The 23,003-nt window shown below is 43.8% G+C and overlaps 1 protein-coding gene across 4 annotated transcripts in view; it reads left to right on the top strand.

Moving 5' to 3' along the window:
* Window positions 1–23,003, top strand: part of LMF1 (lipase maturation factor 1) — a 154,747-nt gene that overhangs the window by 21,897 nt on the left and 109,847 nt on the right. The window lies entirely within an intron of this gene.

The following is a 23,003-nucleotide window of genomic DNA, read 5'->3' as shown; positions in this document are numbered from 1 at the left end:
TTCTGCATACAAAGCCTTTACAGTGGTACCTCGGGTTACAGCCGCTTCAGGTTACAGCCGCTTCAGGTTACAGCCGCTTCAGGTTACAGACTCCGCTAACCCAGAAATAGTACTTCGGGTTAAGAACTTTGCTTCAGGATGAGAACAGAAATCGGGCGGCGGCAGCGTGGTGGCAGCGGGAGGCCCCATTAGCTAAAGTGGTGCTTCAGGTTAAGAACGGTTTCAGGTTAAGAACGGACCTCCAGAACGAATTAAGTTCTTAACCCGAGGTACCACTGTACTTTAGCAGAGATCCACCTCTGAATAATCGACAACATTCTTGGCCTTGTTCTTGAGCTGTTTTGCTAAGATGACAACCAGGGTGGTGTCTCTGGACCAGGTGTGGCAAGGTTTAAGGCTGTTGGGAGTGCCCCCTGGGTGCAATGGCCTCCGTTGCCCTCAGGGTTGGAATTTCTCTGCAGCAATGTCACTGCCACAATGCTGAGCCCTAACCGTGTTTGTCATGCTCTGCTGCCCTTGACGGTCTCCCGTAGCCTGGCTTCCTCCTTGATCCCCCTATTCCTTGGGGGGAGAGGGAGGGAGAGAGACCTTCCCTGGTCCCAGAGGTGGAGCTTAACAAGAAGCACCTGTTTCAAAGGCCTGGGACACTTCTACCACAGCTGTTCGCAGTGTTCAGCCATTTCCTGGCCGGCTGGGTCATGAGAATGTTCTCACCACCTAAAGATCTGTTGCTGGGCTTGGGGAGAATTCCTTCCCCCCAGGGAAAATGTCCTTTAATTTAGCCCTCAGTCACAGATGGCAGACCCTTTATCCAACGTTGAAATGCAACCCAAAGTAAGGACTAGTTGGCGACTATTAATAATAATAAAGTTACACATTGCCTTTTACTTATTACAATTAATTAATCGCCTTCTAAACCACTGTCTCAAGGTGATTGACGCATAAGATAATTAAGAACAGCTAAAAGCACAAAATACATTTAAAACAAGACTAAAACCCTAACAAATGGACACTTGTGGTAGATAACCATTTTTCCAGCTGGAAAAGCCTGTCTCAAGGTGATGTACAGACTTACCATTAAGAACCGCTAAGATATTTTTTAAAAACAACTGGGGATAGGGTTAAATGCAATAAAAAGGAACTCTGAGGCAGATACATTTTCTTCTAGCTTGGAAAAGTTTGTTGAAATAGAAATGTTTTCAGTTGCTTCTGGGAAGTAGGGATAACAATAACAATAACAATAACAATAACAATAACAACAACAACAACAACAACAACAACAACAATAATAATAATAATAATAATAATAATGTATCTTTATAGGGGTGTTGTTTCCAATAAACAGGGGCAGCTATACTTAAAGCCCTGCTCAGAGTTACTGTGGAGCCAGTTTCTGAAATTTTGGGGACTTGAAGGAAAATCTCTCCAGCAGAAAGCAGTGACTTACTGGGTATATAAGAAAGAAGGTGTTCTGTTAAGATGTACAGGGCCAGAAACAGATTAGCAACCAGGGCAAAACCCGCAACAAGTTCTGTGCTGGTGGTAATTTGACCCCACAATAAATTTTATGCAGTGGCAACAATGCGCTGGGCAGTTTACAGGGGGGGAAAGCCTTCACCAACTTGCCACCTTCCAGATATTTTGGACTACAACTCCCATCAGCCTCAGCCCCTACCTAAAACATCTGGAGGGCAAAGTGTTAGCAATCGCTATAAAAAGCTCTCTCTCTCTCTCTCTCTCTCTCTCTCTCTCTCTCTCTCTCACACACACACACACACACACACACACTTGTTCAGCCCTGAAGAAAATATAATATAAAATGTAGATGGAGTGAGGGGAGACACAAACAGGAAGAAGCAAGGCGCCCACTATCTCTAATTTCCCTGGGGGTGGGGGTGGAAGGAAGACATTTTTGATTCAACAATCTTTTCCAGCTGGATTAAAGTCTCTTAGCAGTCATTTTGTATTGCTTTTAAACCTATCATCAGTTGCTTTTGGTACTGCTTTTAAAACTATCTTAGCTGTTTTTATGGTCTGGCCTTGAGACATGAGGCGTTTCATAAATATTATTGTTATTCGTTTATAGCAGTGTTTTTCAACCTTTTTTGGGCAAAGGCACACTTGTTTCATGAAAAAAATCACGAGGCACACCACCATTAGAAAATGTTAAAAAATTTAACTCTGTGCCTGTATTGACTATATATAAAGTAATTCTCTTGAATTTTTCAATTTTTCCCACGGCACACCAGGCAACATCTCGCGGCACACTAGTGTGCCGCGGAACAGTGGTTGAAAAACACTGGTTTATAGTAATGAGTATCTTAAAACGTTCCTTGGAATCGCTTCTGCTCTCTCTTGATTCGGGGTCCTGTTTGTTTCTTAGCCTGGAAAGGGTTTTGTGTTTGTGTGTTGGTAACTTTTTTTTTTTTTTTTGTAGAAATGGGACAATTGAGCTGTTGATTATTCCTGTTGTCCGCGTACGACTGGGGAAAAAAAACCCTTTCCCCTTCTGCCTTATTAAATCTATTTTTCAAGCTGTCACTTAGCTGGCCTTTAGCGACAGAGTCGGATGTTTATATGGCCCTGGACGCTGCAGTGCTTGTTTCCAATTGTGCGAGCACCTTGCCCCAGCCGTTGTGAATTAAATGCTCCTCGCGACCTCTTGCCCTCCCTGCTCTTAAATTCATGCTTTAAAAACAGCTTAATGAGGGGTTTACTGGCCCAATTGAAAGTTTTTATTAAAACCTATTAGTGTGCTAGAGTAGCCCGCATGAAGGAAGCAATTAGCCCAGAGCGACTCTTAACTCTTTTTCTCTCCTGGCCTACAGCTATGCCAGGTTTTCCGCTAAACTGTTTCCAGATTCAGCTTTAACCCGAAACGTTGCCATTTTTTTTTTTGCATGAGATTCATACCCTCTGGCTTAATTTATAGCTTTGTTTCCTTCGCTCTCCCTAACCTTAGTTCACAATGACATTTTGGGTTTTAATTTAATTAGAAGGGGCAATAAGAGGCTGTTCCTCATTATCTTGGTCTGTCTTGTTGCTGTGTGTTAATGCAAACTTGCATATGAACACCCTTCCCAAAATAAAAATAAAAATTGGCTGGCATGTTTTTCAACCTCTGCCTCCAGAGCAGACAGAAGCTGCTATTTCCCAACCCGGATCTTATGCCTCACTTTCCCTTTCCACAAATAATGTACTCTAAGTGGCTTATAAGTATAAAAGCAAAGCGTAAAAACAACCGTTAAAACACAAAATTATCAAACAAAGAACAGGGGTGAAAGCCTTAAGAGACCCTCATCAGCAATCAAGTTAATAATTAGCCACAGATCAAAAGCATGTTTTAAGCCTTACAGGTAACAACTTAAAAACTGACACAGGCACTTTTGGGACACATTTATTTATTTATTTATTTACCCTAAGCTGCCTTCTAATGTATCTTGGGGTCATAGAATATCCCCAACAAAGGCATCTGTGTTGTGTCAGAAGAAGAACATTTAAATCTGATTCCCGGATCAGCTTTTGTTTGGGGAAAACCACATGGGATATTCCATCACCCCCCCCCCCATAATACTTAAACAGGAATTTTAAAAAATGTACATAGGCAATGGGGGGTGCATTTTCCTCTCCCATGCCAAATTTGAATATATCTTGGGCTGTTACATTGCCCCCCAAAAGTCATGTCAGCACCAGGGCACTTACCTGCTTTCTTTGGTTCAGTGTTGTGTAAACCAGACACATTGTTTTTAGTAAATTGGGTAAAATATTATCATATAACAATAATTAATTAATTATTTTTAGACCACCTTTCATTAAGCCCACAGTGCAACTTGCTATCACCTTCTGAGTATAGTTCAAGCATTATGATGAAGATTGTAATAATGGAAAGAAATAAGTACGGTAATAGTAGAAAGGTTGGCATAAAATCATCATAAGCATCATCACTAATGGAGCCAGCGTGGCACAGTGGTTAGAGAGTTGGACTAAGACCTAGGAGACCAGGGTTCAAATCCCCACTCAGCCATGAAGCACCCTGGGTCACCTTAGGCCAGTCTCTCCCTCTTTGCCTAACCTACCTTAAAGGATTGTTGTGGGGATTAAATGGGAAGGTCCTTGGAAGAAAAAGTGGTATATAAATGGAATAAAATAAATAACTTGCAGTCCTCCAGATATTTTTTTGGACTCCATTTCCTACCAGCCCCAGCCAGCATGGTTAGGGCTGATGGAAATTGTAGTTTAGCCACACCTGATGATTCCCCGCCCTTGCATTACGCACCATCCTTCAAAAGTGCAACGTGCCTATTATTGAGCAGCTGAGCAGGAAATGCGTTTTCCTGAACTTCTTGTAGTCACAGGGGATTGTGGGAAAGGACAGGGAAAAATAATTAAACCAATTAACTCTCCCAGGCGACAAAGGGCCTTCAAGTTCTTGCTAGCTGCAATCTGCATGTACCCGCAGCTAAGTAACTATACATAATTACAAAGTTTGGAAATGGCAGGAGTGAGATTAATTCACGTTACGCACGACCCTTGCGCCACTAAGTCAGATTTTAAAAACTCTCAGCACAAACAAACACAAACTGCCCTGCCAATCTCCTTGGAGCTCAAGGAGCACCAGAATTCAAAGCAAGCATTTTTTAGTGGGAGGGGAAAGCAAACAGATTTTGGATCTGTTTCCTTGCTCCCTGCCCCCATCAAAAACCATGTGTGCGATTAGCCGGAACTGATAACTGCCCGGAAACAAATAATGACGAAATGTTGAGCCAGATCTATCTGGAAGGCATTGGAACGCACTTATCGCTGCTTATAATGTCTCAGATATGAAATGGTTATGTTTTACAAAGGGGAAAAATCTTTTAAATCAAAACCTCAAAATTATATCCAAGGTGTTCCTAATTAGTCTGCAGACAGACCACTGCTTACAGCCACAGGCTGTCCATTGAATGCAGAGGACGGTCAGATCCTCAAATGGGCAAATTTGTAACCATGAGGTTGGTCACCTCTCCTGTGCCTGTCTGACATGGCAGCAAATTGCACTCAGGAGCAAAAGATCTCAAAAGTCATTGCTGCTTTCCCCTCTCAACTACCTCCATTTGCATCTGCTTTTTGCAGTGCTGTGCTTTGCCCCTTGAAATCGTTCGCATAATTGCTGCAATCACACCTGCTACTTTGCAATAATAGTTTTAATGGTAGGTTAATATACTCAGTATATACCCTTTTATATTTTTACCGAGTATGTGGTGCCTATCTAGCAAGATGAAGCTCACCCGTTACCTCTCACAAGACACGAGAGCCTTCTCAAAAACAGTCGGTGCAGGTTCTCGTTACCTGTGCTGAACTCCAGCACTCTTGAACCAAACTATGCATGTATGGCTGTTGTTTTGACAGCTCTGAGGTGGGCCATAGCTCATTGTTAGAGCACAGGCGTTACATGTCAAAAGTCTTAGTAGAATTCTTGGCAAATCAGAGAAGAAGTAATGGGAAAGGCGTCTTCCTGAAACCGAGGCCATTCCCATTTGGTGTGACGTAAGCTGTAATATACAAAACGCAGGAAGCTGCATTGTATTGAGTCAGTGTGTTGATCCAGCTAGCTCAGTTAGGCCATTGATCCACCTAGCTCAGTATTATATCTGCACCACCATTGGCTCTCTTGGGTTGCCAGGGATTGAACATGGGACCTTCTCCTTCCAAAGCAGATGCTCTGCCACTGAACCCCTTCCCTTCCCTTCCCTTCCCTTCCCTTCCCTTCCCTTCCCTTCCCTTCCCTGTAGCCTCTTCAGTAGAGATACAGTATGTTTCTACTATGGACAGCACCCTTCTTTTGAATTTATAATTCTCTCTTTAAGGCTGAATGGCCGGTGACACCACGACACACTTTTTTGGCACCTAATGAAGAACTTCCCATTTGTCCCGGCATTTTTTAATTTTTAGTTCCCTGGGAAGAGGGATTGATTTGATAAACCATCCTCGGAATTATAGCTCTGTGAGGGGAATAGAGGTCTCTTAGTAACTATTGGCATCCTCAGCAAACTATAGTTCCCAGCATTATTTGGGGGAAAGCCAAGACCATTTAAAGTGGTATCATAGTGGGCAGTATAGACCGTTTGCCCTTTCTGCCATGTTTGTCAGCTCCCAGTCTGGGCTAGTCATTGCAAAGAGAATGTCAAATTAGACCCTTCATCTGATATTCAGCAGCAAATCTTATGTTCTTGACATTACTTAGACAACACACTCACTCACTCACTCACTCACTCACTCATTCACTCATTTCATGCTGTAAATCTTCAAGCTACCTCTAGGTTTTTCATCATCATAATAGAGTTGTTAATATTGTTTTAATTATATTACTTACCTTTTTACAATTATCTTGTACACAATATGTTTTCCCCTTTTTGTATTTGTGTTCTAATTTGTGTATCAGTTTGGGAAAAGTAATAATAATAATAATAATAATAATAATAATAATAATAATAATTAATAGCAACTTTGGCAAACTATATTAAAAGACATAGCAAGGAGTGTGCATATATCTCTTTTTTATTATAATATTTATTGAATTTTCCATTATGCATTATTACAGTACTTTTGTATTTTTTCACCTTGGTATTTGCTCAGAAGAGTGTTGTATATATCTCATTTATTATTATTATTTTAAAGACTAGGAATTATAATTTATTGTTTCATTCACTCTTCCATATGTTAAATATTTGGAGTAATATTGATGCTCGAGAGCCTCTGTTGCTAGGTCCAATTTCCGCTGAAGGAAGCACTTCCATATTTATTTAAAACCAGTAAAGCCATTCAAGGTCATTATTTGGGTTGTTTTCCTCCGGACGGACCGGTGACACCTGTATGGTTTTAAGCAATGGAAGCCATCTGTGAGGAGGAAGTTGGGTTGCCACGGTGACCAAGTATTAACATGTACTGTGACAAAAGCTGAATGAACTCCAGGGTCATTCAAGTGGGTGTGAAGGTCAGGCCGCCTCATTCCGTCCACTGTGAAATGAGATTTTGAGAAGAAATGTTTATACGGGCTACGTATAACACTGCCTCTCATTTTCTGTTTCCGAAAACAAGGGTGATTTCTCAAACTCTTCCTCCTCCTCCTCCTTCTCAGGGCTCAAGTGAATCAAGTATTGGTTTCTGGACCCAATCTAAGGCAGCTGTGATCACATTTAAAGCCCTATGTGACTTTAGGCCCCAAATATAGGAACACAAGAAGAGCCTTGCTAGATCAGGCCAGTGGCCCATGTAGTCCAGCATCCTGTTCTCACAGTGGCCGTTCGGATACCCCTGTGGGACTCCCACCAGCACAACTGCCTTATGATTCCCCAGCAACAGGCATTTTGAGGCATACTGCCTCCGACAGTGGAGGATAAACATAGCCATCGTGGTTAGTAGCCATTGGTAGTCTTTTCCTTCATGAATTTCAATGAAAGCCTTTTAAAACCATCAAAGATGGTGGCCGTCACTACTGCCTTTTGCCTGTCTTGAATCTTCCAGCATTTGGCTTCGTTGGATGGCCCAGTTGGCTTCTAGTGTTGCAAGAGAAAGGTAAAGGCTTCACTGTCAGCTTTCTCCATACATTGTTTTATACACTGTCTTGTGCCTCCTGTTCCTCACTTTTTCTTTAAACTGAAAAGCCCCCAATATTTTAACCTTTCCGCATAGGAAAGCTGAAAGGACATCTCCCCATGTATTCACTTGCCTGTTTCTTGACTTCTGCTGGGAAGCCCTGTTAGTAGTTCCTGTGCCCAACAAGGTCCATGGTGAAGGGAGGTCAGCTTTTTGTTGGCAGATGAAGGGACAACTTATTTTCTCCAGGCCTGTTGAGGGATGAGATACATGGAAAGCTGCCTTATAGCGAGTCAAAGCATTGGTCCATCTGGCTCAGTATTGGTCAAACTTTTTAAACAGGGGGCCGGTTCACTGTCCCTCAGACACTGTTGGGGGCTGGACTGTATTTTGAAAAAAATATGAACGTGCACATATTTTATTTGTAGTACAAAAAAACCCAGGAAAAACAATACAATATTTCAAACGAAGAACGAAATTCACCTCAGGTAGAGGGGAGGGAGGGCGTCCTTTTCCCCTGCCCCGAAGTTGGTGACATCAACGCCACACCCGCCCCCCGCCACTGCGGCCAGTGAGGAAACACAAAAGTGCTGGCGCATTACCACTCCACCCTTATTCTCTTTATTTTAAATTTCCTCGGATCCCCGGAGTGCAAGGGCTCGTGTTTACCTGCATGCAAGCGAATCGCTTTGTTCCATCCGTCCAAGAGTTCCCGGATACAGCAGCCCCTTGTTTTCTTTGCTCCCTTCCCTCAGGTGTGTGTCCTGACTCCTGCCCAGCACGTGCGCGCGAATCCCCTCAATGCCCGGTTTGCGCTCTTGTGCCAGAATTCCAAATGGCTTTGCCCACTTCAGCATCCTGACATCACCGCCGCAGTGGGCACTAGCGTCCATGAAGGGCAACGGGCTGAAGGAACTAAGCATGCATGTCTATGTTCCTTTCAATGGAAACGCCTTGCTGTGCCGGGTTTAATTTGTCTCATGGGGACTGACTGAGCAGGCGGCGAGGCTTCCGATTGACTGCAGAAGCTTCCTGCAGCCAATTGGAAGCCATGGAAGCCTCGCCGCCTGCTCAGTCATTCCCCGCGCTCTGAGATAAACCCAGCATGGTGTTTTGGCTGGTGGGCCAGATTTACGAGCCTGGTGAGCCGGATCCGGCCCACAGACCTTAGTTTGAGGACCCCTGGTCTATACTGACTGGCAGTGGCTTTTTAGCATTTCGGGCATATTTTCCTAGTCCTACCTAGAGGTCCTTGGTATTGAACCAGGGACCTTCTGAATGCAAAGCCTCTACCTTTGAGTCACAGCACTTCCCCTTTTGTTAGGATGGGTTTTGCAAGCTGTTTGATCATCGTTCTTCCCCCCTCACTCATCGCCACCCTCAATTTTTTCCTTGGTCTTCCGGCCTTCTGTTCTCTTTATTCCCTGAGGTTAAAACTTGTGGGCGTTGAGGTCCTATGAGTCATTTTGATCATGGCTGGGATCTGTTTTTTCCAAGCAGCAAAAGGGGGGAAAGCACATGCTGAAGCAAGCAGAATAATAATTCATGACTGATTTTAAAATCTCCTTGCAGCTTTTGAGAATCAGGGAGATAGGCTCAGATTTACACCCCCTATAACTGTAAACAAAAGCTCACCTTTTCATTCCTTGGCAAGGAGCCGGCAGCAGAGCCGGCAGAGTTGCTCTAATTTATTTTATTTTATTTTAATTTAGATTTTAGAGAAAGGAATGTTCTTTGACCAAAGCAGCCAACCCCTCGTGTAAAAATGTAACAAGGTAAAGGACCTCTGGACAGTGAAAGGGGACTATGGGGTGTGGCACTCATCTCACTTTTCAGGCCGAGGGAGCCAGCGTTTGTCCAAAGACAGTTTTCCGGGTCACGTGGCCAGCATGACTAAACCGCTACTGGTGCATGGAGGACCATGATGAGTGCCAGAGCACATGGAAACGCCGTTTACCTTCCTGCTGCAGCAGTACCTATTTATCTACTTGCACTGGCATGCTTTCGAACTGCTAGGTTGGCAGGAGCTGGGCCAGAGCAACAGGAGCTCACCTCGTCACATGGATTTGAACTGCCGATCTTCTGATTGGCAACCCCAAGAGGCTCAGTGGTTTAGACCACAGCGCCACTTTACCCCTCATGGAACAACATGCCCAGCCTGGGGAAGGACTGTAGCTCTGTGGTACAGCATTTGTTTCCCATGCACAATGCTTCTGGTTCAATCCTTGGCATCTCCAGGGATGGCGGGGTCTGTCCCCAGTCTGAAATCCTGGAGAGCTGCTGCCAGTGAGTGTAGACAGTACTGAGCTTGTTGGACCAATGATCTGACTTGGTAGAAGGCAGCTTCCTACGTATGCACAGCCTTTCTATGTTAAGCAAAGTTCCACCAGATACTCTTCTCATGGGGAAGTACAAGTCCCTCCTTTCACAAAAGATTAACTACTCATGCAAAGTTGGAAGTCTCTGCTTTGGTTATTTTAATTTACATTCTGTTTTGTCACTCAGACTCAGCCAATGGCAGTTTCCCCTGAGTAGATCCATTTTGGTGCCATGGAAATGATGTAGAGCAGGTTCGGTAGCTAGATATCTTCAACTATCTTCAGATATCTAAAGAGCTGTCACATGGAAGATGGAGCAAGCTTATTTTCTGCTGTTCCAGAGGGTAAGATCCAAACCAGTGGATTGAAATGACAAGAAAGGAGATTGTGCCTAAACGTTAGGAAGAACATTCTGATAGTAAGGGCAGTCTGACCATGGAATTGGAAGGTGGTGGACCTACCTTCACTGGAAGTTTTTAAACAGAAGTGGGATGGCCATCTGCCAGGGATTATTTAGTTGTGATTCCTGCATAGCAGAAGTTGGACCAGGATCCCTTCCAACTCTACAATTCCATGATTCTGTGATTCTATGAACTACAACTCCCATCAGCCCCAGCCAGCATGACTAGATGGCCTATGAGGAAATGCTGCAGCATTGGGAACTGTTTTTTACTTTAGTTTAGTGAAAACTCTATAATTTTACAGGAGTATATAAAATTATGTGTGGCAAGGAGAAATATTTCCCCTCTCTCTCATAACACCAGAACGCGCAGACAGTGAATGAAGCTGAATGTCGGAAGATTCAGGAAAGACAAAAAGAAAATTACTTGTCACGTAGCGCATAGTTAAATTATAGGACTTGCTGCTACGAGACGCCACCAACTTGCATGGTTTTAAAAGAGGATTGGACAAATTCATGGAGGATAAGGGGATCAATGGCTGTTAGCCACATTGACTATACTCTTCCTCTATGTTCGTAGGTAATAAATGCTTCTGAATATCAGTTTCTAGAAGCCACAGGATGGGTGAGAGCTCTTGTGCTCAGGTCCTGCTTGCTAGTTTCCAACAGGGATCTGGTTGGCCACTGTGAGAATAGGATGCTGGACTAGATGGGCCATTGGCCTGACCCAGCAAGCGCTTCTTATGTTCTTACTCAGCTCAGCAACATCTGTAGGGCTACAGTTCTGCACAGTTATCAGTTGCACATTTATCATCCATATGTGTTTTCCCGAACTGGGAACAAATGCCACAAATGCCATCATGTCTAGGGCCCATCCTTAACTCACTCTCCCCCATGTCTAGGGCCCATCCTTAACTCACTCTCCTCCTCCCCCTACACATTTTGGATGCTTTACACAAATGATCACTTGTATTCATTATCCCGTTCCCGTTACAATTTCATGCAATCTGTGCGTACCTCCCGTTATGAAATTCACCAGAAAACGTCATTATCTGGTACTGGCTTACATAATCAACTTCAAAGAGATCGGCGTGGGCAAGATAATTGGAAAGTGGAGCTCTTTCATGGTGTAATTATTCATCCCGAACTTTGCATGGCTTTAAGATTTGCTAATAATGAATGTTGGCTTCCTGCATCCCTCCCCCCAACACCCGAGGGGCTTTGTGGTTCTTCTGCAGAGCCAAAAAAAAAAAAAAAAACCCACTCTGTAGCTTTATATAGGTACATAATATGTATGGAATAATTTATATATAGCAGAAATTGCTAAGACCGGGCAGAGAGGATGGCTTGTGTATATACTCTTGATTCTGGTGGCAAGAGAGTGGGATGCTGCGATCCATAAAACATCTGGAATTATTTATGGATCAGAATAAAGTATGTGAATTGGAACGTTTTGCATGAATGTGCTGAAAGCGGGTGTGGTTTTGTGTTGCATTTCTGTGTAGGGCACCTGGGGTGCACTGTTGGGGAGCAAATCGACCTCTGTTGCCCAGCCTTTGGTTAGCTTCCATCTAAGAAAGCATCACTATCATTACAGGATTAATGCTGGCATTCCTCTCAAAGCTGTTGTGAGGATGGGGAAAAAAAAGATTCCCAAGTGGCACTTGGACATTAAGTACTTATTTCCTGACATTTACACCCCAACTTTTCCCCTTCATGGAACCCAAGGACAACATACGTGTGATCCCTAGGTGGCCACCTATCCATGCTTTAACCAGACCCAGACCTTCAGACCAAATGGGCACAGAAGAAGAAGAAGAAGAAGAAGAAGAAGAAGAAGAAGAAGGTGAGAAGGGGGCATCAGAAACAGACAAGGAAAGAAAGGCGGCTCTGCCCACTGCCAGCATGCAGCCCCCGAAAGAATGTGGTCCTTGAGAGTGCAAAGGTTTCCCCAAAACCTTTGATCTGGGTTTTGTAGGGAGCAGTCAGACCATAGTTTCCCAGTATAAACATCACAAGAAGCTCTTCTTTAGCAAACAGGAAGTCTTTGGGGAAGGCTGCACAGGAGCTTACTGCACATAAGCAAACCTGGCCATAGAATCCTGGATCCTGGGAAGTCTCCCACTAACTAGCAATGACAGGCAAATATTCCAAGGGGCTTTGGGATGTGTAGCCCATCACTGACTGACTGCCCCATTGCACTGGGGCTTCAGAAAACCTCCTGGACTTTGCTTTGCGTATCAAAAAAAATTTCAGATGCCTTAAGATGGATCTAATTAAACGTGATAACACAGTGATCTCTCAGAATGACATCCACCTACAGAACTGGAAACAGGACATCCATTAACTTTTAAGCATTAAAAAAAAGAAGAATTACAATCTTCCCCACTGATTTCTCTGTCACTTGCAGCTTTGCTCCAAAACGACGAGGGGAAGGGAGGATGGGTGGAGGGGGTGGAGGGGTAGAAGAGAGTTAATTTATTGCTGCATTAACTTAGATATCGCCTTCCTGTCACCTAAGTAGTTTCTAATGACTACCCTGGAGAGTAATTGGGAGCTTTTAAAAGTTTTGTGCTAAATTCTTTCTGTTTCCCCCTGTGCCACATATACTTTTTTCTTTTTTTTAAAAAAGACCCTGAAGTTGTTGATAATGTTTTTCAACTCCTAGATGCTTCTGAAAAAGGGGTGGGGGTGAGTTAAGCCTCTACAGAAGTCTGCCTTTGGACAGGGTCTTTCTTCTGTCACCCTGCCTCCTGTAAATTTATAGCACCCTAATTTCTCCTTCTACCCTGAGATCGTTGCCCAGCACAACAACTTAGGAAGCTGCCTTATGCTGAATCAGACCATTGGCCCATATAGCTTGGTATTGTCCACACTGACTGGCAGCAGCCCTCCATGGTTTTATGCAAGGAGGCTCTCCTACTCTCACTTGGAGATGCTGAGGATTGAACCTGGGACCTTCTGAATGCAAAGCAGGTGCTCTACCACAAACTACAGTCCTTCCCCTAAATATAAAGTAAGATTCCAGTCCTCATGGTTCTGAATAGCCGGCTTATATAAGTAGGAGGTTAGGAAGGTGTCTTATACAGTGTCAGACCACTGGTCCATCTGATTGGTGGTGACTCTCCAGGTTACAGACCAGAACCCAGTACAATGCTAAGCATAAGCAATATTAAAATGAATTGCTTAATTGGGTTAAGCTGGCAAGTAAGAAGCAACATGATAGAATTATGCAAGGCTTTCTCTCAGGGAGGTGCCTCTCATATTTAGGTTGTGGTCATCTCCCAGGATTGCTTGTCCTTCGGATATAGAAAATACTTTACGACCCGAGAAAAGAGACGATGCACATGCTTTTGTAAACCAAGAAAATCTTGAATAAGAATTATGCAAGGCATGGAAAATTATGCAAGGCATAAAGAAAGGGGATAGAGAAAAGTTTTTCTTTATCATAATGCTAGAACTTGTGGGCTTCCAATGAAGCTGAGTGTCGGAAGATTCGGGACAGAGAAAAGAAAGTCATGCAGCACATATTTAAACTACGGAACTCACTGCCACAGCAGGCTGAGGCACTGTGACTGGCCCAAGGTCACCCAGTGAGTTTTATGGCCGAGCAGGGGCTCTAAGAACTACGGAGTGGCAAATGCACCCAACGCTTCTTCAGAAACACACTGTCCCTGCACCCAGTCTTTGTAGAATCACAGAATTGTAGAGTCGTAAGAAATCCCAAGGGTCATCTAGTCCAGCCCCTGGCAATGCACGAATCGCAGCTAAAGAATCCCTGACAGGTGGCTGTCCAATCTCTGTTTAAAAAACCTCCAATGAGGGAGAGTCTACCAACTCCTCACACCAAGACTGTTTTTCACATGCATGTAGGTATTCCACAGAATAAAACTCATGGACCACTGCTGGTCCATGCATTGTGGCTGCGATTTTCCTTTTTAAGTAGAAGAAAAGAAAAGAAAAAGGCTAGTAGCTTGTTTTTTGTGCCTGCACTTAAATAAAAGCTGAAAATTCTGGGGACGGGTCTAGGGTATCCCCTCATGCCTGAGGGAACCCTAGAAACACTGGCTTGAAGCTGACACCATAACCCAAAAGTGTTAGCTTTTTAAGCCTCTGGGCATGTGAGAGGATATATTTGGTGATGCTTGACTGAGGTCTGAACAACTTGAAGAGTGGCCTTTTTGAAAACCCCTCTTCTATGAATCTGGTGATGTGAAGTAGAGGAAGGGGGTGGAGGAACTGTTTTTTGGGGGGTGGGGGTGGGGCGGGGCTGAGATGCTTGTGGGGCTGAGAAGAGTAACTTTAGAAGGCTGTGGCGCCAATGAATTTGGAGCTTAGATTGAGAGACTCTTAACCACTCTCTCCACTGGGAAATTTCTCTTTAGGTGTTGCGGTGAAATGGTCCCCTGACCACCTTCAACTCTTCAGCTATTTCCTTGTCAAGTGGACTTGATGGATGGGCCTTTTGATTCTCGAGTTTTCTTCTTTCATAAACGAAGTCGCGCCATAAAACGGAATGACCCCACGTCCCATTACGATTTGCGGCTCCCTTCAGAATTACGGGTGGTTTCCTCCCCCCCCCCCACTTTTTAATGGAAACTTTTCTTTCCTTTTCTGTTTGTGGAACAGTTGGAGAAAGGTTTCTCTTGACTGGGATCTCTGTACTATCTTCTGTAGGCTTGACCGGGCTTATAACTTGTTCAAGGGTTTGCTTAAAAAAATATGGCGGAGGGGGAGAGAGGGCTGAGTTGTGTGGCGCCGTGAAGGCGTGATGAATTTATTGTGGCGTGACGTCCTCTAGGCTATTGAAGAAGTAGAGGAGGAGGCAGAAAGAGATTTTCAGTGCTTTAGAAATAAATAACAATAACAATGTTCAGAAAGGTGTATATGTCTGCATAAACAGCAAAACTTTTGTTTTAATGAACACTGAAAGAGAGTTTGTTTTTCTGAGCATCCTAACCATTAACAGACATACTAAGCAACTAAATCTACAGTTGATATATATATCGTCAGGTGGGGAGGGGGCTTTTCATAAGCAGTGTTTACTGTGACCAAGTGAAGATGCCCAGGTGCCAGGATGGCACGTGACGTCTCCATCATCTGGATGCGCATGCCTGGGAATCCTTGGATCGTGCCTGTTTCAACACATTAGCAACACACCCTTTAGAATTCTATCCATGATATTTTACCTGCACAATCAGTACAAATTTCAGGAATTAAAAAATCGTATTGAAAAATACGAATTTTGAGCCATCTGGCTCCAAATGGCAGCTAGACATTCTATTTTGGTGACTGTAACCCTGTTTTCAGGAGCCATTTGGTGCCTAGCTTATATACCTGAGTTTCTTACATTGAGCGTGAAGCGATGTACAAATTTAATATAGCCAAAGCTAAACCTCAATTCATCCTTAGGAATATAAAAGGTGGTTTCTAGTTCAATTCTAAAGCTTTGGGGTTTTGTTGTTGTTTTTTTCATTCCTTTAATGAAGCTACTTGTACCAGTCTGTAAAATTATTTTTCTGCTGCGAGCTTGCTTGCTTTATTTATTTTACAACGTAGAAATGTGAATAATATTTGTAAGATTATGATAGATCAAACACATCACACAATTATACATTGTTGTGGTAATTTATTATTGCAGAACATAAGGAACATAGCTCATTCCCCCATAAATCTGTGTTGTGTGTGTGTGTGTGTGTGTGTGTGTGTGTGTGCTCCCCCCCCAAAAAAACTGTGCAATGCTTTACAAGTTTGCTTGGGAGTATTGTCCCATTATGTTCAGTGGGGCACACTCCGTGGTAAGTGTGCATGTCTTAAATTGCAATGTGTGAATGTGTGTGTGTGGACTGAATAGCTTTCCGTTTGCAATGCATTCTGTATTGGTAATGCGGATTCTTTCCTGCGTCCTGCAGAATGTTTCCCAAATTACACCCTGGGGGCTAATGACCTGCTAGGGGAGACAGTAGATGGGCAGTCGATTTGTCCAATTTCACACAAGTCTCTCCCACCTCATCTTGGTCAACAACTGCATGGTCTTTAATGAAGCATCCTCACAAATGTGTAGCCAGAGAGAGATTTTTCAGCCAACAGATGTTGGTTGTTAAACATTGGTTTATATGGTTAATTTTTGGAAGATTTTTCGAAGTGTGTGAAGGGTGACAGATTAAGTTTAATGCATGCGATCTTGACCGAAAAGCATTAGCGTTTGTGGCATTCTCCAGCATTTTCCAAGAAGATACTTTCTTTAAAAAAGAAAGAAAGAAAATTGGCTTATTTTTCTGCACCCAGTTAGGCGCACGTACCGTACATTCTGAACACGTGTGAGGCGAGTGCAGCCGTTGAAATCCGTGCCATTTTTTATTTTATTCCATCTTAAATTGCATCCATTCCCTCCGCCTAGATAACAGTAGCGCTCATTGTCCTGCCCTTGCAGCTGCTGAAATTTGACGAGACCCAACCAAAGAAAACGGGAGCAGGTGGGTCAACAATGCAACCCTTTCGTTCCCAGAAGTATCAGTATGCAGAGAGGGCCGCTGGGCAGTGGGGCGGGAGTGGCTGGGTGAGGGCACAGCGGAGCCCAGAAGGGGTATCCTTAACGAGGATAATTTTAATGTGTGCTTGAGGTTTCCCTTTATAAAAGCTCCCCATATGTCACAGAATCGTACGTGGGACTTCTCTTGCCAATATGCTCTGTCAAGATGGCGGAGTGTTAATTTTCATTGCTGGTGGCTGACTGCTCTGTTTTCCTTCTGTTGGCTCCCAGCTGATATTTAAACCAATATATTGAGGTATGATACTTTTGGGAGGTTTGTTTTGATGCTTAGAAGGGTGTGTGTGTGTGTGTGTGTTGAAGCTGCCTCATATCGGGTCAGAACATTGGCTCATCTAACTCAGTAGTGCCACTGGAGATCTTCTGCATGCAAAGTGTGTACTGTGCCTCTGAACTATGACCGTTCTCCAGTGTTTGCTTGCAAATTCCTAGCAAGGTGTGATGCCATATCTCCCAGCTTCATGTGCAGACCTTGGGCCTGCTTGATTCATTGTGGAAAAGTCTGGGTCTGGTGATGGGTGCTTTTGCTACTTCAGCAGAGTTCAGGAGGGAAAATCTGTTTCCCGCTGGCTCCTGTAAGATAATCTCACTATTGAAGTGAGAAAATGGAATCCCTTCCTCACTGGTTATATTGAAGTTGGGTTTTCCATTTATTATTGTGAAAGATAGACTTCTGTTTTCCTTAGGCTAATGGCTGTGAAAGGAGGTGAGACAAATTTGTGGGGAAGAAGAGGACAATTAGATTGATACCCAAATCTGTAAAAAGCTGCCCAAATCTGTAAAAAGCTACCCAGTTAGCAGTAGCCATTGTTGACCAAATACTGAAAGAGCAGCAAAATATGGCCAGCTGAAGGACAGAGACACACAAACTCATTTATAACTGACTGGTGCTGTTTTATTGATTACACGAATAAGGAAAACAATCCTGAACTTTCACAGACATTCAGACATTTTGGGTTTGTTCTGGGTTAAATCATATTCTACACTTCAGACTGCAGACTGTGTATTCCTATGGTGTATTTTCACAGTATACCTTGAGATTTTTTGTTAAGGGGGCATTTTTTAAAAAAAAAAATCAATAAAATTATTAAAAATAAAACACAGTTTCCAAACTAGGGGCTGCTCAGTATGTTGAATATTTTGAAATAATGGTGCTCTCTGGCCTCACTGACCATTAAACACTGTTGATCACTGTCTCAGCTGTTGCTGGTGTCAGTGGGTAACTTAAGAATTTATTTTGCGTTTTTTTTAAACAGCTGGGGGAGCTCTGTTTACTCCAAGCTGGCTCATCAATAAGATTCTCTTCACCCCTCCTTCCAAGCCCTTTCCAGCTGCATGATGGAATTATCCACCTCAATAAATAAATCCTGGCACATTTTAAAACGAGATTGGGATGTTGGAACCATCCCCAGAAGATGGCAGTGCCAGGAATTCAGCTCTGGAAGAAGCCTGGCAGGTGCACCAGGAGGGGTGGGGGAGATCAGCCTTCTAGGCCAAAAAGTCCCTAATAAATTTCCATGCAGAGAATTCCAGGCCATTAGGCATTCCGGCACATCGGGTGAAATTCTAAGTTGTACCCCCCCCCTTTCCCTTGCTGGGTCTGGAGTCCCTTCCTCACCTGCCTGGTATAGTAATAAAATGCCTAAGGGTGTGTGTTGTGCCAGGTACAAATTAAAATCTGGTGGGTGAGCCCCTGCCAGCAGCCGGGATCCAAGAAAAAGGAAGGGGAAGCAAAGGAGCCTGCTGTGTGGTCTTGTGGTTTTGGAGGCTCCAATGAGGTCTCCCTGCCCCCAGTTGACACAGACACACAATTCAGAATTGCACCTATTGGGCCCCCATCTGCAGTATGAAGAGCGGTTCACAAGTACTTGATGGGAATGCCATTTGGAGGTACTCTTCATTTTTCATGTTGGAGCAGAGTCCTGCTCTTCCTTGTGTCCTACGGTGGTGCTTTTGGTGACTCTCAGGGCTGCTGCAAGTCCTCTTCCAGGTGGTATTCAAGCAGGATTGTTCTTCTGTGATGGAGCTGAATGCAGTATGACCTGGCTGCAGAAAAAGGCTAATGAAGTTTTAGTGGGTGTTACTGGCACCAGAGTTTCCAAGTCACGAGAAGTGGTTCTTCTATTTGTTCCATGCTAGTTGGATCTCCTCTGATGTACTGTGTCCTGTTCTGGATATAGGTCAGCTTTGGAGAACCAAGTGCCTGCCAGATGTTTTAATTTAAAACTCAACATGAGCACCTGCCAGTATGGGGCTTCAGTACAATAGCACTCCAGAGCTTAGGGTGTGGATGCAAGCAGCTAGGCGGCTCAAACGTGAGTAGAGGAAAACTCTGGTTGAATGCAATTGTACACTGGTGAGGGCTCACCATCAAGCCTACTTAGTGGCAGTGAAGGCAGCAAAGAACACATACTGCCTCCATTGTATCCTCATTGTGTCATCCGGCAGAGCTTTTCTGGGTTCTTTGGGGCCTCTTACAGTCTGGCCCAAAGGAGGTGGCAGAACTGATGGTAGCTCACTGTGAGTTGTTTGCAAAGGATTTTGAGGATTAAATCGCTTGTATCCACCAGCATCTTGACTCCTCTCTTACAGCAAATGAATCTCAAGGGGTTTCCAGAGCACTGTCTAGTCCTGTTGTGTTGGATGAGGCTTGAAGATATGGACAAGATGCTTGGATCGGCCAGGATGACCACATGTGCTCTGGACCCTTGCTTCTCTTGGCTCTTCAAAACTAGCAGGGAGGGGACAACTAGCTGGGCCAGGGAGATGATTAATGCCCCCTTGCGGGACGGGGTTGAAAGAGGCAATGGTAAAACCACTCTTCAAGAAAAACCTCCCTACATTTGGAAAATCAAAGTAACTACTGGCCAGTTGCCAATCTCTCCTTCTTGGGCAAGGTTTTTGGGCAGGTGGCCGTGAACCAGATCCATGTGCTTTTGGAGGAATCTGATTTTCTAGATGTATTTCACTTGTAGCTTTGCACTGGTTTTGGCACAGAAACTGCTTTGGTTACTCTGTATGATGACTTCTGTTGGGAGAGAGACAGGGTAAATGTGTCCCTGTTAATTATCCTCAACCTCTTAGTGGCCTTCAATACCATTGACCATGGTATACTTCTGGAGCAGCTGTCCGAGCTAGGGATGGGTGGCATTGCTTGGAGGTGGGTCTGGTCCTACTTGGATGGTTGTTTCTAAAAAGTGATGCTTGGGGAGTGTTCTTTGGCCCCACGGAGCCTTCAGTGTGGGGTTCCTCAAGGTTCAGTTATATCCCTCATGCTGTTGATAACATCTACGTGAAATTGCTGAGTTGGGTTATCCAGAGTTTTGGAGTATGTTGTCATCAATATGCTGATAACACACTGCTCCTTTACATCCGAGGGCCTGTTAGCAACCTTCCGAGGGCCGCATACCAGTTGCAGGTGGGGCCAGGTGAAACAGTTTGCTGTTCCCTTTACACTATAGGCTAATGTCCGGCCACACACAGCGACTTCTGCTTACACAGAATCAATAGTTCTCCATCCAAGCAAACAAGAGGCACGATCGCAGTCCAGCCAGGCAAGAGCCCCTCAAGAGTGTGCAGAGCAGGGCCCGTGAAGGACATGGCTTGGGCAGAGTCCAAAAGAGCCAAATAAAGAGACGACATTTGGCCAGAGACTCCTCACCTGTGACTTCCTCTTAATACAGATGTGTGTTTAGCGCAGACAAAAGGTAGTGTGGTGGTTGGAGCTAGGGCAGCTGAAAGGAAAATGAATGGGGCAATGGTGCTGAGTGATGTGGGTGGGGGAGAGAGAATGAGGTAGGGGGCTGGTGTGGCTTGCAGGACCCCTGTTGAAGAATTAGGGTGGGGTGGGGGATAATGCACTGTCGGGTGGTGATCCAGTGGACCCAGTTGTTTTTTCTGGAATAGGGTTGTGATAATTAGCATGTGAAAGCCCTGATAACACTGGGGTTCTTGTTTGGGCTGAATCAAGTGAGATATACTACCCCTCGGGTGCCAGTTCAGAGCCCATAACTGCTATTTGTGGCCGCCATCAGGAACAATTAACCTTTCAAGCTCTGCCGTCTCCCCTCGCCTTTCTGATGCAGCTGCTTTTGCAACTGCAGATCTGCGTTCTGCTCCACGAAAAGTGCTGGCTTTGGCAGTGAGTGTTATCTCCTAGAAACCACAGGATGTGTGCAGAGAAAATGAGAATTCCTCCCCTTTTTTATAATCAAAGCTCAATCACGAAGGGGAAAACAGTCATTAAGTTTTAATTAAAGGGAATTGTTGGGTCTACAGTTAGCAGAACAAAAAGGCTGTGGGGCGGTGCTGTTCCATTCATGGTTATTTTTTGCTTTCCTTCAATATTCAAAAAATAGTCTTGCTCATCGTGAGATCAAGATCTGCACATTTTCAGTTATTAAACAGACCTTTAATTATGCGATGCCGTGATTCTCCAAACACAGCAGCAGGCACCCTAATGTGTTTTGAGAGACCTGCTTGCATGTCCTGTAATACATAAATAAAAGCTTCTGTGAGCTTCTGTCCCTTCCCACCAGGAGGCTGCCTGCTGCATCTCTGTATGATTCATTGCTCTGCCCCAGCCACCTTTATAACAGCAGTGATACCTGTATCAGAAGCAACCTGGTTCATTCGTTCACTCTTCCCTGTGCCAAGCTTCCTCTTGCAACTCTGGATGAATTCCTTTTCTGTGCTTGCCCTGATGTATTTCGGAGACACGGTCAGTGGGCTCTGAGGACAGGCAATAGGTTTACTTTTGAGAGGGGGGATATATATGTGAATCATTCTTTCAGTTTCAATTCAAAATGTTTTTCTCTCTCTGCTGTCAGGAAACACTGACTTAAGTATAGGTGAAGGATACTCAGCAGAATTTGTGAGCTAAAACTGTCTCCAGCATGTGTAAATTGGGAAGGTTCTTGTTTATGGAATAATCTTGCTTCAGCAAGGGTGTACTTATTTCTCCTATTATATATTTGCCTAAGGCGTCCCTTCAAGTTCCAAACAACAGTAAGATTGATATTTTAATCAACAGGAGAGTTAATATTTTTGTACAAGTTCTAAGCAACTGTAGAATTAATATTAAAACCAGCAGTAGAATTAATATGTCAAAAATTCACTTGTTTGGAATGTGTACATACAAATATGGAATTTATTCTATTGTTATTTATATACCCGTTCTACTGATACATGTCCTGCCCACCTAGCAGTTCGAAAGCACGTCAAAAGCACAAGTAGATAAATAGGTACCGCTCCAGCGGAAAGGTAAATGGCGTTTCCGTGCGCTGCTCTGGTTCGCCAGAAGCGGCTTAGTCATGCTGGCCACATGACCCGGAAGCTGTCTCCCTCAGCCTATAGAGCGAGATGAGCGTGCAACCCCAGAGTTGTCTGTGACTGGACCTGATGGTCAGGGTTACCTTTACCTTTACCTTACTGATATATGTATGTTGTTCATTTAATTAGTGGAATTCATTTAACTGATACATAGCAATTTGGTTGTTTATTATTTCTGTTACATTTACTTTGCTGAGATGTATGTCTTTTTGTTCAACCTGGGACTTAGTTGTTTTGCTCACGCTGAAATTGTAACAGGACAGACCCTCTTATTTTGTCTTTTAATATATATATTATTGAATTTTAAACAAGTACAGAGCAACAGAGAACAAAGAACTCCCACTAATAACTAATTAGAATGAAGGCCCTTTTATAAAAGTCTGTTTTCATCGGTGTAAACTCTTTTATGTCCCCTCCCTCCTTTTCTTAATAATCATTTGGATATTTTATGTTGTGTGTGTTTTGCTGGAGCTGGAAGGGGAATAAAATGCAAATATTGTAACTTGGTATGACATGGGATGGAATTCTACCTCTCTTAACACATTTGATAAGCAGGGGATTTTGGTGGGTGACAGGAAAGAATATCCCAGGGCAAATGTTACTCTACGTCAGTGGTTCCCAAAGTAGATGGTACCACCCCCTGGGTGGCAATGAGATTACCTAAGGGATGCTATGATTCCAGTGGGATCAGCAGGGGGGTGCTAGAGCCTGTGGATGACTATCGGAGAAGCTTGTGCCACTGGATCAAACTCAACAGTGTTGTGGAATTAATTAAACTAAATAGTTTTAATTGGTTTTTGAATAAACATACAATTAATTGTTGCTGTTT

This window comes from Lacerta agilis, chromosome 13 (genome assembly GCF_009819535.1).
Source record: "Lacerta agilis isolate rLacAgi1 chromosome 13, rLacAgi1.pri, whole genome shotgun sequence".
NCBI lineage: Eukaryota > Metazoa > Chordata > Lepidosauria > Squamata > Lacertidae > Lacerta > Lacerta agilis.
This window is presented reverse-complemented; position numbering and strand designations above follow the sequence as displayed.